Raw genomic sequence first — 13,315 nt, 5'->3', positions numbered from 1 at the left:
TGGGTTCCTTTCTAGTGGGTCTGCGAAAAAGAAAGACAGACTTGCGCAGCGCCAGCCTCATAGTCCTGCCGTTCGGGGGCCTGGTCGGGAGGGTGGTCATAGGGTTGTGAGTCCCCAGAATCCACAATGGTTCACCCAGTGTCCCTGTCGAGTGGGGTCTGGCTGGGTGAAAGGGCCTGGGATTTCACGCTGAGCCCTAGCAGTGCGGCAGTCTGAGGCACAGAACGGAGAACGACATTGTGGGTCATTCTGGCGTTTCAGAAAAAGACAATAGAAAAATTTTAAGGGGGACAATTAGAGTTTTATCGCTGATAATACAGAATTCATTGCAGGATATACGGCTTTGGACATTCCACTGCTTTAATGATTTCGTGGTATTCTAAACGAGCTCACCTCTTGGTACCTCATGGAACCCTGTCCTTTTTTACTGCAGGTTTTTGTTTTAAATACGTGTTGCAGCATTTCTTGGTGGTCATTTTGAACAGTGTGCGTAGTAGTATTCGTGAGTGTTATGGTGGAATGACTCACACTGTCTTCTAGTTACACTGAAAACTGTAGGTAGCATATTTATCGTTTTTGTGCAACCTGCTAAAGCACCGCTTCAGGCGATGACGAAATACAGTCAGCAGAGGTTTAGAAAGAGACAATAATAGTCAAAGGTCATTTTCATGGTGAGAGATTTAATTTTTAGAACTTCATCTTTTTAAGGTAAAAGGGGAGGAGTTCATTACATCAAGAAGTGTGCATAGAAAATGTTACAAGGTATCTATTGCCTGAAGCTTGAGGGATGTCATTGTAGAGTAAAAAGCCAAAAGTATCTTCCTTATATTAAAAAGGGGAGGTACAGGGGCGCCTGGGTGGCTCAGTGGCTTAAGCCTCTGCCTTCTGCTCAGGTCATGATCCCAGGATCCTGGGGTTGAGCTCCGCATGGGGCTCTCTGCTTAGCAAGGGGCATACCCCCTGCTTCTCTGCCTACTTGAGATCTCTCTCTCTCTCTGTCAAATAATAAATAAAATCTTTAAATATATATATATATAAAATTTACCAAGAAAAGTGGGGGAGGTACAGGCTACACAGTCAAGGAAAAAGTCTGGGAATTTCCCTTAATACCTCCTTTTCTCTCTGCACCCTTAATCAGCAAGGCCTGCTAATTTTAATTACCTAGTTTCCATTTGCTTCACTTCGTGTCACCGCCCCGTGGCAAGCTCTTGTCATTCATGGAACAAATATTTATTGAACACAGTTCCATATAATGGACTCTGTTTTAGATGATGAAATAAATAAAGGTACAGCTCTTTCTTCCAGGTTTTCAACCAGTAACCCTTCTCCTATTTGGCGAAAACTATTCCTGTCATCTCCTACTTAGATTAGTTCAATGGAATCGCAATTGCTGTGTCAAAATATACTTTTTTAAAAAAGATTTTATTTATTTATTTGACAGACAGAGATCACCGGTAGGCAGAGAGGCAAGCAGAGAGATAGGAGGAAGCAGTCTACCTCCTGAGCAGAGAGCCCGATGAAGGACTCTATCTCAGGACCCTGGGATCATGACCTGAGCCGAAGGCAGAGGCTTTAACCCACTGAGCCACCCAGGCATCCCGGTTTGGTCTCTTTAGGTAAATCATTTTAGGGAAGTTACTCTCCAAGCCTCAGTTCCCACATCTGGAACAGAGATGCTGATGAATAAAGTACTTAACATCATACCTGGCACTTGGTAAGTGCTCCCTAAATGTTACTTTCTAAGTCCACATTAGGGCATGCTGGAGAAGTTAAAACAATATTCCTGACCTGTTGGAGTCAACTGTAACACATTCTGATGAGCCATTGGCAGATAATAGTGGGTTGAGGCAAAACTTGGTCCTGTTTGGGGTAGCTTTTAAATAAATTTCTCTCCTGTAGAGAAATTTCTCTTTTGCTTTCTTGAGTAAGAAGATACCACTTTGATGTATTTCTTCGGTAATATTTTCACATTTAATTATGAAACAGTGCCTTGTGTCTTCAGTTATCTTAAGTTGTCAAGAAATTTTAAATATTTAGTCTAAAAATACAAAATTTCAAAAAATAAAAATACATAATTTCATTGTGCATCTTTCTATATTTATGGAATAGCAGTAAAACCAAATGGAATCACTGAATTATTTGGGAGGGAGGAGAACATAATTACCATTTCCTTAATTTGAGGTCTTCAAAATTTGCCAATAACATTTATTAAAATACCTTTTTAGCTCAGTTGATTAAGTGTTCAAAGTTTTGTGCTTTGTTGGTGAGACCTTGCAACGCTGTTTTGCCAACCTTCTGTACTTCACATACCCATGTTCCTAGAGATCATTTTAAAATGAATGATAGGGGTGCCTGGGTGGCTCAGTGGGTTAAGCCTCTGCCTTCGGCTAAGGTCATGATCCCAGGGTCCTGGGATCCAGCCCCGCATCGGGCTCTCTGCTCAGTGTGGAGCCTGCTTCCCTTCCTCTCTCTCTGCCTGCCTCTCTACCTACTTGTGATCTCTGTCTGTCAAATAAATAAATAAAATCTTTAAAAAAAAATAAAATAAAATCCATGATAAACTGAGACACAGGGCCAGCTCCCTTTTTTTTTTTAAGATTTTATTTATAGATTTGACAGAGAGAGATCACAAGGAGGCAGAGAGGCAGGCAGAGAGAGAGAGAGGAGGAAACAGACTCCCCGCCGAGCAGAGAGCCCTATGCGGGACTCGATCCCAGGACCCTTTTTTTGACCCCCTACTCAGTGTTGATGACTGGTTTCAAGTTCTGTTCCCCTCACAGTGATTGGCTGGTGTAATACATTGTATAAAATGTGTACAGTAGAATTTATTAAGTTCCTAATGATGACAGTAATAACATTTATTAAGTGAAGTTAATTCACCATGCATAATCTTTCAATCTTTTGCAAAAAATCTGTTAAGTGGGCAAAGTTATTAACATTTTGCATATGAGGAAACAGAGGATCAAGAAGGCTAAGTTATGTCACAGAAGTCCCAGGACATTGGAGAGCTGGCACTGGAACCCAGCCATAACACCGCTACCTCCTTAAATTGCAGTGTCCCAGACATAAGCTTTTTAAAACTGACCTTGACTTCTCTTGGGATTATGTCTTGGAAGGGCAGGCAGGATAGAATAAAGATACCTATATAGGATGAATGGGAGCTCCCATTATGTTATGTGTTATAGTCTCTTTTAACTCTCCTGTACAATTTTTGGAGTGTTAGGTTGTTGAGACATTTTGATTATTTTAATAATTTGTTCTCCCACTATAGTTAGCAAATATGAGCCCCTGAGTTTTGATAAGAACAGTTGAAAGTTGTGAACTTTGTTCACATCACTTGCTATCACCAGCTGTTCTTTTTGAGCTTTCAGAAACTCTGAAGAGAATTTCTGCTTATGAACACATAATCTGGATAGAGGGTGATTTTTACTTTGTATTTTCCTCTTGCCAGGTTATGTTTAGTCCTTTTCCTCTTCTCACCCCTACCCCAGTTCTTGATGCTGTTTTGGTGACAAGAAAAGTAACTGTATCCCCCGTCCCTGCCTAAATCCATGAATATGGTGATAAAGCAACAGAGAGGTGGCAAAGATCACTTAAAAGAACTTCTCTGAGTATGTTTTATTTTTCTTTATTTAGTAGTTGGGAAAGAACAAATGTATTTAGAAATATGGACTATACGTGAGTCATTCAAGAGGAAAATGATCCACATTCATAGGACTTCTCTGTGGCCATTTTAAAATATGCTAACTGTCAATAAAACTTAGAGAAGGAGAATATGTGATATTGTTTATGATTTCCTTGGGATCTGAAATCTTTTGTATGTGACTTATTTTTAAAGAGAACAGGAGAATATTTGAATTGGGTTGGTTAAAAATAAATTGATAGTTCTTTTTGTATTCTATGGCAATATATTGAATATGTGAAAAGAAAGAAGGTGTTTAACCTTGAAGAGTTAATTTTTATTTTTCTTTAGGAAATACTGGCTCCAGTAGACTTTATTTTGTGTTCTTTATAAATAAGCAACCCTTCAGTGGGTCTTAATTTTGGAACTCTTGGAAGCACTGCAACTCCTGCCACGACATCTGCTCCTTCAGGTGGTTTTGGAACCGGGCTCCTTGGATCGAAACCTACCACTGGGTTCACTCTGGGAGGAACAAATACAGGTAAGGAGGATTGTCACATTTCAGGGAGTAGCTATGGGATATTCTTTTTAAGGTTCTGGCTTATATCTCTGCCCTTTATAGGGATTGTCAGACCTAAAAAATGGTAAATATTAAGATGAAAAAATATATAGGGATGTGGACTTAAGGGCCAGTGGTAGGCCTAACATTGGTTATGATCTATTCTAGTGTAAATGAAAACACCCATTTAGGGGTTCTTGGATGGCTCAGTTGGTTAAGGGTCTAACTCTTGATTTCCACTCGGGTCATGATCTCATGCTTGCAGAATGAGACCTTCTTTGGGCTTTAAGCTCCTTGGGGACTCTGCTTGAGATTCTGTCTCTGTTTCCCTATCCTCCTGATGCATACTGCACCCCCCTCCCCCAAGCTCTTTCTCAAAAATAAATAAATCTTCAAAAAAGAAGAGAAACAAATTTAAAGAAATGCGATTTTTTAAAGAAAGATTTTATTTATTCATCAGAGAGAGCGAGAATAAGCAGGGGGAGCAGGAGGCAGAGGGAGAGGCAGGCTCGTCACTGAGCAAGGAGCCCATTGCAGAACTTGATCCCAGGATCCTGGGATCATGATTTGAGCTGAAGGCAGCCGCTTAATCAATTGAGCCACGCAGGCATCCCAAGATCTCTTTTCAAAATAACTTCTTTTTTGGTATACTTGACACAATGAAGATATACCTCTTTAAATATAAAGAATTAATTTAATTTATTTTTAAGATTTTATTTATTTATTTGACAGACAGATCACAAGTAGGCAGAGAGGCAGGCAGAGAGAGAGAGAGGGAAGCAGGCTCCTTCCTGAGCAGAGAGCCCGATGTGGGGCTCGATCCCAGGACCCTGAGATCATGACCTGAGCCGAAGGCAGCAGCTTAACCCACTGAGCCACCCAGGCGCCCCAAGAATTAATTTAATTTTTACAAGAGAGTATATAATGCAGTGTTTCACCTTAGTGAAGATAAATGAAGTTTACCAATTTGGACGTTAATTTAATTTAGTATATATGGTGCAGTCAGCATCCTTTCTTGCTATAACATTATAATTTACCTTCCTAAGAGACGTTTTAAGTTTTTATATTATTAAAAGAGTTGTTTCGATGGGAAAAGGGCAAGAGGTCAAGGTTTCTGGTAGACATTTCGATAATAAAAATCTGTTTTTTAATACTTAAAGATATTTGGTTATTAAAAATATGTGTCAGTAATGCTGCCATTTCAAAAGCTTATTTCTTTATTTACTCTTTATTCTGTACCCACAGGGCCTCTTGGTCTCTGTTACCACTTTATGCATTGACATTCCAGCTTTGATTAAAACTTTTCACAGCCACACATAGAAAATATAAGAACTGCAGGAATGCGGGAGCCTCCAGTGAGCTCCTTGAAACGACTTTGTGTGCCAGTGTTGGCTTAGAGTAGCTTTTTTTCTCCTTGCCTAATGTTGTTATAAACAGTAGTTGTTTGCATTTATAAATCTTATTCCCTATATAATTATATATAGCCGGTAATATGAAAACCAGTGCTCTAGGAAGAATGTTTCTATTAGTGGTCATGGTAGAAGATACTGGTTGTTGTAGTATCATATCCTGAGGATGACTCTAAGTCTTGCCCTTGTAATAACCCCCCCAAAATGTCATCTGCCATTGATGATTAAATTTTATTTCTCTTTTTGTCCCCAGTCATAGCAACAAGTATAACTACAGGATTAACTCTGGGTAAGAATTAATTTTGGAGGAAAGATCCCAGATCTGTGGTTTTCTTCTCTTCTCTTTCTTATTATCTCACAGAGCTGGGGTATAGAAGGAAGCATGTAAGGAACCTAATAGATCACAGACACTGACTCATTATACAGCCTTTCAGTACTGGAGTTTTTAAAAAAGTCAATGACTGTTTAATTCAGGAAAAAAAACTTTAAATACAGCAATGGTTTTTTTCCTCTGGAGGTTTAGTTTATATTGTATTTTTATAGTCATTTGAACCCTTTTAGTGGAAAAAAAGCAACAAACTCTAGACCAGAAGTCTTAGAATTAAGCCCTGGTTGTAATTCCAAATCATTGTGAGGTCTTAGGTAGTCATGTAGTATCTGGCAGCTTTTGGTTATCTGTAAAACAAGGGTAGAACTGAAAAGTTTTTGTATTTCTTTTCAGCTCAAAAACGCCATGGTTCTCTGTAGCGATACGCCAAAGGGCATGTGAGCAAGTAGTATGACAGTTAATAATGTCAAAGGAAATGAATGAATGAAAAGATAGTATGGGAACTCAGTTAAAGTTAAATTTATTAATTTAATTAACATTTGAAGTAAACTAAAGATTGTTGGACTTTGTTCATTTGGATGCTGCTCACCTGTGACCCACAGAAAGTGTAATCCATCTGTTCACTACCAGAGTTTTGGACAGGATTGGCTTCGGGGCAAGCAGTTGGATTCTCTTCTTTTCTGAGATTTTAGAACCCATACAGGATTTCAAGCACTGTACCCGGGCAGGAATTTCTGGTTGTGGTAAGGGCAATCCAGAAGTTTAATTTCTGGCAGCTGCTTCTCTCAGTGCCTTTAGGGAAAGCCAAAATGCAGGTCATTATGTATTTCCTCATTTAATAGTTTGGAATAGCTACTACTTCCTAACTTGGCCTTGAGTATACATAATGCTTTGAACATTTAGTATTAGCTGTGGTGTGGTGATGGTACTGGTGGTGCAGGTGGTACTAATGATGTCAAGAGCATCAGCATGAGTATGAGTAAGGCATTCAGTGGGTGATGAGGTGAAGCTGACTGGCAGGTATAGTAACATGTTCTTTTATGACCTGATAAGTGCTCTAACATGTATGAAAGGCACCAAGGGAAGTAGAGGAAGATAAGAGTAGAAGTTTATTTTGGGGGCAGGAAACATCATTCCTGATGGAGACGTGCAACAGCCCAGTCATAAGGGGACTCAGGGAAGTAGGAAAAGTACTTGGTTAGAATTTAGGATTCAGAAGTGGGAATGGTAGGGAGAGAGGGGGTGTGAAGAGCAGATTGGAAGTAGATAGGAAAGGTGGTTGTGTGCCACGCCTTTTGACTCTAGGGTAGAGATAGTATAGAGCTAATGAGAGCCTTCAGTCAGAGAGAATCACCAGGGTATTATTTTTTGTTGGTGTTCTCGCTTCTTCTTTTTTAAAGTAACTGATATAATTCCAAGAATAGATTAAAGTTTAGAGGGACTGATAGCACAGAAACAAATTAAGAGGTTATATTTTTTCTTGAGAAGAAGATGACATGAGCTAAGGGTTTTGAGGATGCTCGTAATCCAGAGCTATTTCTGCACTAGAATCAGCAGGATTCGTGGCTAGTAGAATGCAGGAGAGAGAAGGGATGTCAGGGGTGATTATGGTTTCTGGCATGAGCAACTGCGTGGACTACAGCAGGGGGTTTAGGAAACATTTTGTGTACGGAGGCGTAGAGGTGGAACGTTAAGGGACATCCCGGTAGAGCTAACCAGTGGAGACTCCGGCAGGTGTAGATTTAGGCCCGTGTTGCCCTAGCTGAGATTCTGTAGTTGGGAAGTATGGGAGCAGGCCTGGAGCCGTAGGCAGTATCACTTAAGAACTGAACAGAGGAAGGAGATGGACAAAAGCAGACTGGAAGGAGTAGCCAGAGTTGACAGAAGTACAGGAAAAGGAAACAGTAGAGAATGGTGGTTTAAATAGCGTTGGAGGGGAGGAATATTTTTCTGTTGAGTATAGAGCAAAGGAAGGGTAAGTGCTGTTTTAGGTAAATCCAGGGGTAGAACTGATACTGGATTTCAATATGACCACATTGATGGGACTTTTCCTTGCTTTTCCTAAGATCATAGCATCCTCTTTTAATTATTCACCATGATTTGGCTCCAACTTCTATATTTTCCTTTTTCATACCTACACACCTATCCTTCTAGCTACAAAAGTAGGGTCACAAACTTTTAGGGATCCTGATTGAAACCGGTGTGATACATATACAGTCCTGGTAAAATAGGATTTGTTTGTTTGTTTGAATCAGGAACGCCAGCTACTACATCTGCGTCTACAGCAGGTTTCAGTTTAGGATTCAGTAAACCTGCCGCATCTGCCACACCATTTGCTCTCCCTATTACTTCTACCTCAGCTAGGGGTCTTACTCTTTCCTCTGCTATGACGTCAACTCCAGCAGGTGAGGCAGAATGGAAAAAGTCACGTTTTGTGGTTGAATTTTGTTTTGTTTTTGGTTAGTGAATAGAGGGATCCACCTTATTCAAGATAACTTCAGTTTTGGAAAGTTTTTATTTTAATCAGTCTGCAATTAGGATCCTACAAAGATCATCATTGGCTTTAAAGCAGCAGGAGCCATCCTGGAAGTTGATCTCTGTTTACAGAGCAAAGCAGGGACAGGGTGAGAGGTAAAATGTAAAACTATTAATATACACTTTGTTTTCAAGGAGCATATTGGTGACAAGAAAGGATAAAGAATTTGCATCAGCCTAGCCTGCCTTAGGATTCATTCCATTTTGAAGGCGAATTTGGCATCCTGGATTGAAAACTCTTTATTATTCTCTGGAAACCGTTACCTTACCCCATTCTAGTGTTACCTAGAACTCTTATTTGTGTCACTAGCGTTTGCCTTACGGTCTTATTTCTCTTTATTCTTAAGTATATGTAATTTTATCTTTAGCAAGTAGTTTTTTAGGAAAAACTAGAGTGAATTTTGTCATGGACGTGAGGGCTGTCTGTTTTGGTGGTGGTGGGGAATGTTTTGTATTTTCTCCAGTGTTCTTAGAAATGATGTTTCCTTTTGAAGCCTTTACCGTTTTACTTTCTATAGGATCTTACAGGATTTTCTGTAAATAATTTGGGCGGAACAACAGCTACAACTACTACCCCATCAACAAGCCTTTCCTTAGGGGGAGCCTTAGCTGGGAGGTTCACTTTTCCAGAGTTCAAATACAGCCACATCAGGTAATTAATGGTATTCATTTTCCAAAATAGTAAATATTTATATTTAAATTTACTTTATCTGTATTTTGACCTTTGGAACAGACCACTTTGTCTCTTTAACCTGAATGTTTTTGTTTCGTATGAAAACTGAATCATAAAATAATGGTTTTCATGCATAATTGGGTATCTTAGCCATATTGTAGAAAAAAAGTTTTCTGCTTCTCAGTATTGACTGACTATATAAAGAAACAAAGAAGGGCCTGTTTAAGGAGCCTATAAACTATTCTAGAGAAATTTATCAAGAAATGGTAGTTGTAGAGTCTTGGATCATTTGGTATCTAAGTTCGTTTCAAATCAACTTGACCTTTCAAGCCCTGGTTTTAAGAATGGCTTTCCATTACAGGCATCAGGAAAGGGTATTAGCATGCTTCAAAGAAAAGGTTTTAGAACACAAGTATTAAATTTATTCTAGTCAAGGAAAATACTAAAGTATCAATTCAATTGGCAGAGAATACTTCATATTTTCTTTCTTGGATTGATTTTTCATTTCTTTCTTATTTTGAAATTAGCTTCATGTTAAGGATTCTGTCGATGTTTTGAGTATTAAGATATACTATAAATATATTTATATACAAATATAAATGAATGAATAATAGAGGAAACATGATACTATAAATAATGTAACATAATACCAAGTAGGAGTGAGAAGAGCTTTCCTCTGATTTGAAAACATTGTATAATTATCTCACATAGCAATATAATATCAAGAATTTCTCTTCAACAATTTATGTGTTAGGAAAAACATACTTTTTGGCTTTGAAACATGTTAAAATCATAGCATTCCCAGCAATACATGGCTATTTAATATCAGAAGTTTTACTCAACACCTCGTAGGTGTCTAATACTTGGTCGTGTGGGAGAGATGAAGGAGTATGACCTAGTGTTTTCTATTAAACAGCTCTTTCATGTCCTCCGTTCAGGTACTAAATTTAGTGAAGAAACTCTGGGTCAGTGGAAGGGGAAAAAAGGAGTTGGTGAAGATAATCTGTAAAAATTTGTAGCATTCAGGTTTGCATTATCTTTCAGATACTTGTCTTTGTCACTGTAGTCTCACCTTGTAGGTATTCAAAATATCTCCTAATAACTGAATCACTGGATGACTGTAACATACATTTCTTTGTAGGATAAGTGTTTAAACATCTCTCCTAAAGAGTCCTAGGAGAGCAAAACACAAAAATAACAGAAAGGGGAGGTGGAGGATTGTTTTTGTGTCTTTCTAATGAGTTTTTAGGCCTGCTACAATTTTTCTTAGGCTCTAGACACACGTCAGTGCTTGATTTATGGTTGTGCTAACTAAACATACCCCTGTTTTTTATTTTTCTTTAATGGACATTCATTTAGCTGTATTTTATTTTTCACACATTATCAGTATTTAAATCCAGTCTTCATATATCCCGTGCTTTTATTCAGTACCTCTACTGTTTCCTCTGTTTAAAGTAAATAGCATCTGTCCAAAAAGAACCACACTTATGTGAGCTTGGTAATGCATGGACTTAGATGATTTACCAATGCGTGGTCTTTAAAATTTTGCTACTTGATTTACAAGCATACCTTCATGACTTAAGATTAACTGTAGTTTAGCCCCTTCAATTCCTTTTGTCAGTGAGGTAGGATTTAAATAAATGAAGTCTATTTCTTTCATTAAATATTTCTTGAAAAAGCTTGGGAGTATGAAATTTGATGTTTGAACTGTAAGGCTTCTAACTCTCAGTTCTTTAGATTTCATGAATAATGACACTATTTGCTTTATAAGATTTATAAGATTTGCTGAAATCTTATAAATCATTACCGGATTATTTTATTATGTAATTTATTTATCTGTTACCAGCTTTCCTGAGGTATAATTGAGAAGTAAAAGTATAAGATATTTAAAGTGTAGAGCATAGTGATTTCATATATACGTGCACATTGTAAATGCCCATCAAGTTAATTAACACATCCAATACTTGATAATTTAAAAAGTATCCAATTACAAAGCATGACTAGAGGACAAGAAGTATTCACCTGGAAATATACAAACTAAAACTGCTTTTTCAGGAGGATTTAAAAAAAAACAAGTAGTATGTTCACATTTATTGAATTAACAGATAAACTCTGACCTTTTTAGTAAAGACAAATTAATAGACCCATAAATACAGAGAACTGATGGTTGCCCGAAAGGGTAGGGAGGACAGGCAAAATGGCTGACGGGGAGTTGGTACAACCTTCCAGTTATGGAATCAGTCACAGGGATGGATATAATCCGTGGTATTGTAATAAGGTTGTATGGTGACAGATAGGGTAGTGACACTTGTGGTGAACACAGCATGTATAGAGTTTTCAAGTCACTGTTGTACACTAATGTGACATTGTGTGTCTACACTTTAAAAAATTACCTAAAACGTAAAGAAGTTAAAATCATATTATCCAGACTACATACACCATTAAATCCCAGCTTTAGACTTATTCCATGTTATTTGCTTAAGCCAATTATGAAGAAAAATGGGATCCAGCTTGAAAGCATTTGAGAATTTTGTCCATTGAGGGAAAATCATTGTGAAGACTTTGTAAATTATAATTGGTTTATTTGTAGGATTTGGACAGAATGCTTTAGGCTTGACTTTGGGAACCACAGCAGCTACTTCAACTGCAGGCAATGAAGGTCTTGGTGGTATAGATTTTCGTACCTCATCGGATAAAAAGAGTAAGTAATGTTCTGTTCTAACAGTAACTTAAATTTCTGTGTCAGTAAGATTTTTAGTTACATGTTCAGTAGTAAAGTTTTTACTTATACATTTACTTTATATCTCACAAATTTTTTGTGTATTATGTGTTTAAGATTTTATTTTCATAGAAAACTGAGTTTTGTTTATCCATACGGTTATGTAGCTAACAGTGTGTGTATTAATATATGTTCTTAAGTTGGGATCATGAACACATGTATGGTATATAAGTTGATACTTGAACAACATGCTTTGAACTGGTTAGGTCCACTTATATGTGAATTTTTTCCAGTAAAAGTGGAGTCCTGTAAATGTGTTTTCCTTACGATTTTCTTAATATTTTCTTTTCTCTATGTTATTTTATTGTAAGAATGCAGTATGTAGTACATATCACATACAAAGTGTGTGTGAATAGACTTTATATTGTCAGTAAACATTCTGGTCAGCAGGAAGCTATTAGTAAAGATTTTGGGGAGTCAGATTATGTGTAGATTTTCAACTGCCTGGGTGTTTAGGACCCTTAATCCCTGCATTGTTCAAAGGTCAACTGGATTGTTTTGTAACCTGTTCTTTCTCATATGTTATATCACCAATATTTGTCAGTTCAGTAATTCTTTAGGAGTGTTTTATTGCTGCTTAAGTCAGCTTTATGAATCGATACATCATTAATCAGCCGTCCTTCCATTATTAGTGTTTGTATTCAGTTCGTATATTCTAGGAAGTATCAACATATTGAGCATCTTTATGGGGAGAGGCAATGTGGTTTTGTAGCTTAAGGGGATAGACTTGAGCTGAAATCTGGCTTCAGATCCCCTCCACTGTTGATAAGCTCTGTGACCTTGTTCAAGTTATTTATCCCTCTGTGTTTAGTTTCTTTATCTGTAAAGTGGGGGAAAAGAACAGTAACTACTTGACATTGTTGGTCCAAGGATTACAGTTTATAAAACTTCAGTAGAGCCAGGCACACAATGAATGCTCTCTATGTGTTTGTTTTTCTTATAAATTTTCATTCATATTTTTGATTATTTTTTAAAGACAAATACCTAGAAACTGAATCACTGGCTTAAAGAGAGGGAGAGTTTTGGAGACTCTGGTAAATATTGTAAAATTACTTTCTAGAAAGAGTTTACCAATTGATTACCCACCAGCTAGTATGAAAATGCCCTTCTCACTGTGCTCTTGCAATGCTGAATTTTCTTGTAATATTCTTGTTAAAAAATTACCAATCCAGATTCATTTTGAAAGATGTTTTAGTTTTGTTGATTCCCTGTGCATGATTTTTTGTTTGGTCTTGCATTGCCTCTTCTGCCTCTGATGAAAGCATGTTTCACGTATTGCATTGAATCCTCTGAAGAACTTAGAATGAGTAACAGATGAAGGAGTCCGTATATCTGTGTAGGAATTTTTTATTTGGATGTGGTTGTTATTATGTAGATGATTCTAGGGTGAAGTACTGTTTTAAAAGCTGG

General features: G+C 37.6%; 1 protein-coding gene across 4 annotated transcripts in view; it reads left to right on the top strand.

Annotated features, from left to right (window-relative positions):
- Positions 1–13,315, top strand: part of LOC131813469 (ral guanine nucleotide dissociation stimulator-like) — a 145,596-nt gene that overhangs the window by 72,643 nt on the left and 59,638 nt on the right. The gene's annotated exons all lie outside the window — the stretch shown is intronic.

This window comes from Mustela lutreola, chromosome 13, assembly GCF_030435805.1.
Source record: "Mustela lutreola isolate mMusLut2 chromosome 13, mMusLut2.pri, whole genome shotgun sequence".
Lineage (NCBI taxonomy): Eukaryota > Metazoa > Chordata > Mammalia > Carnivora > Mustelidae > Mustela > Mustela lutreola.
This window is presented reverse-complemented; position numbering and strand designations above follow the sequence as displayed.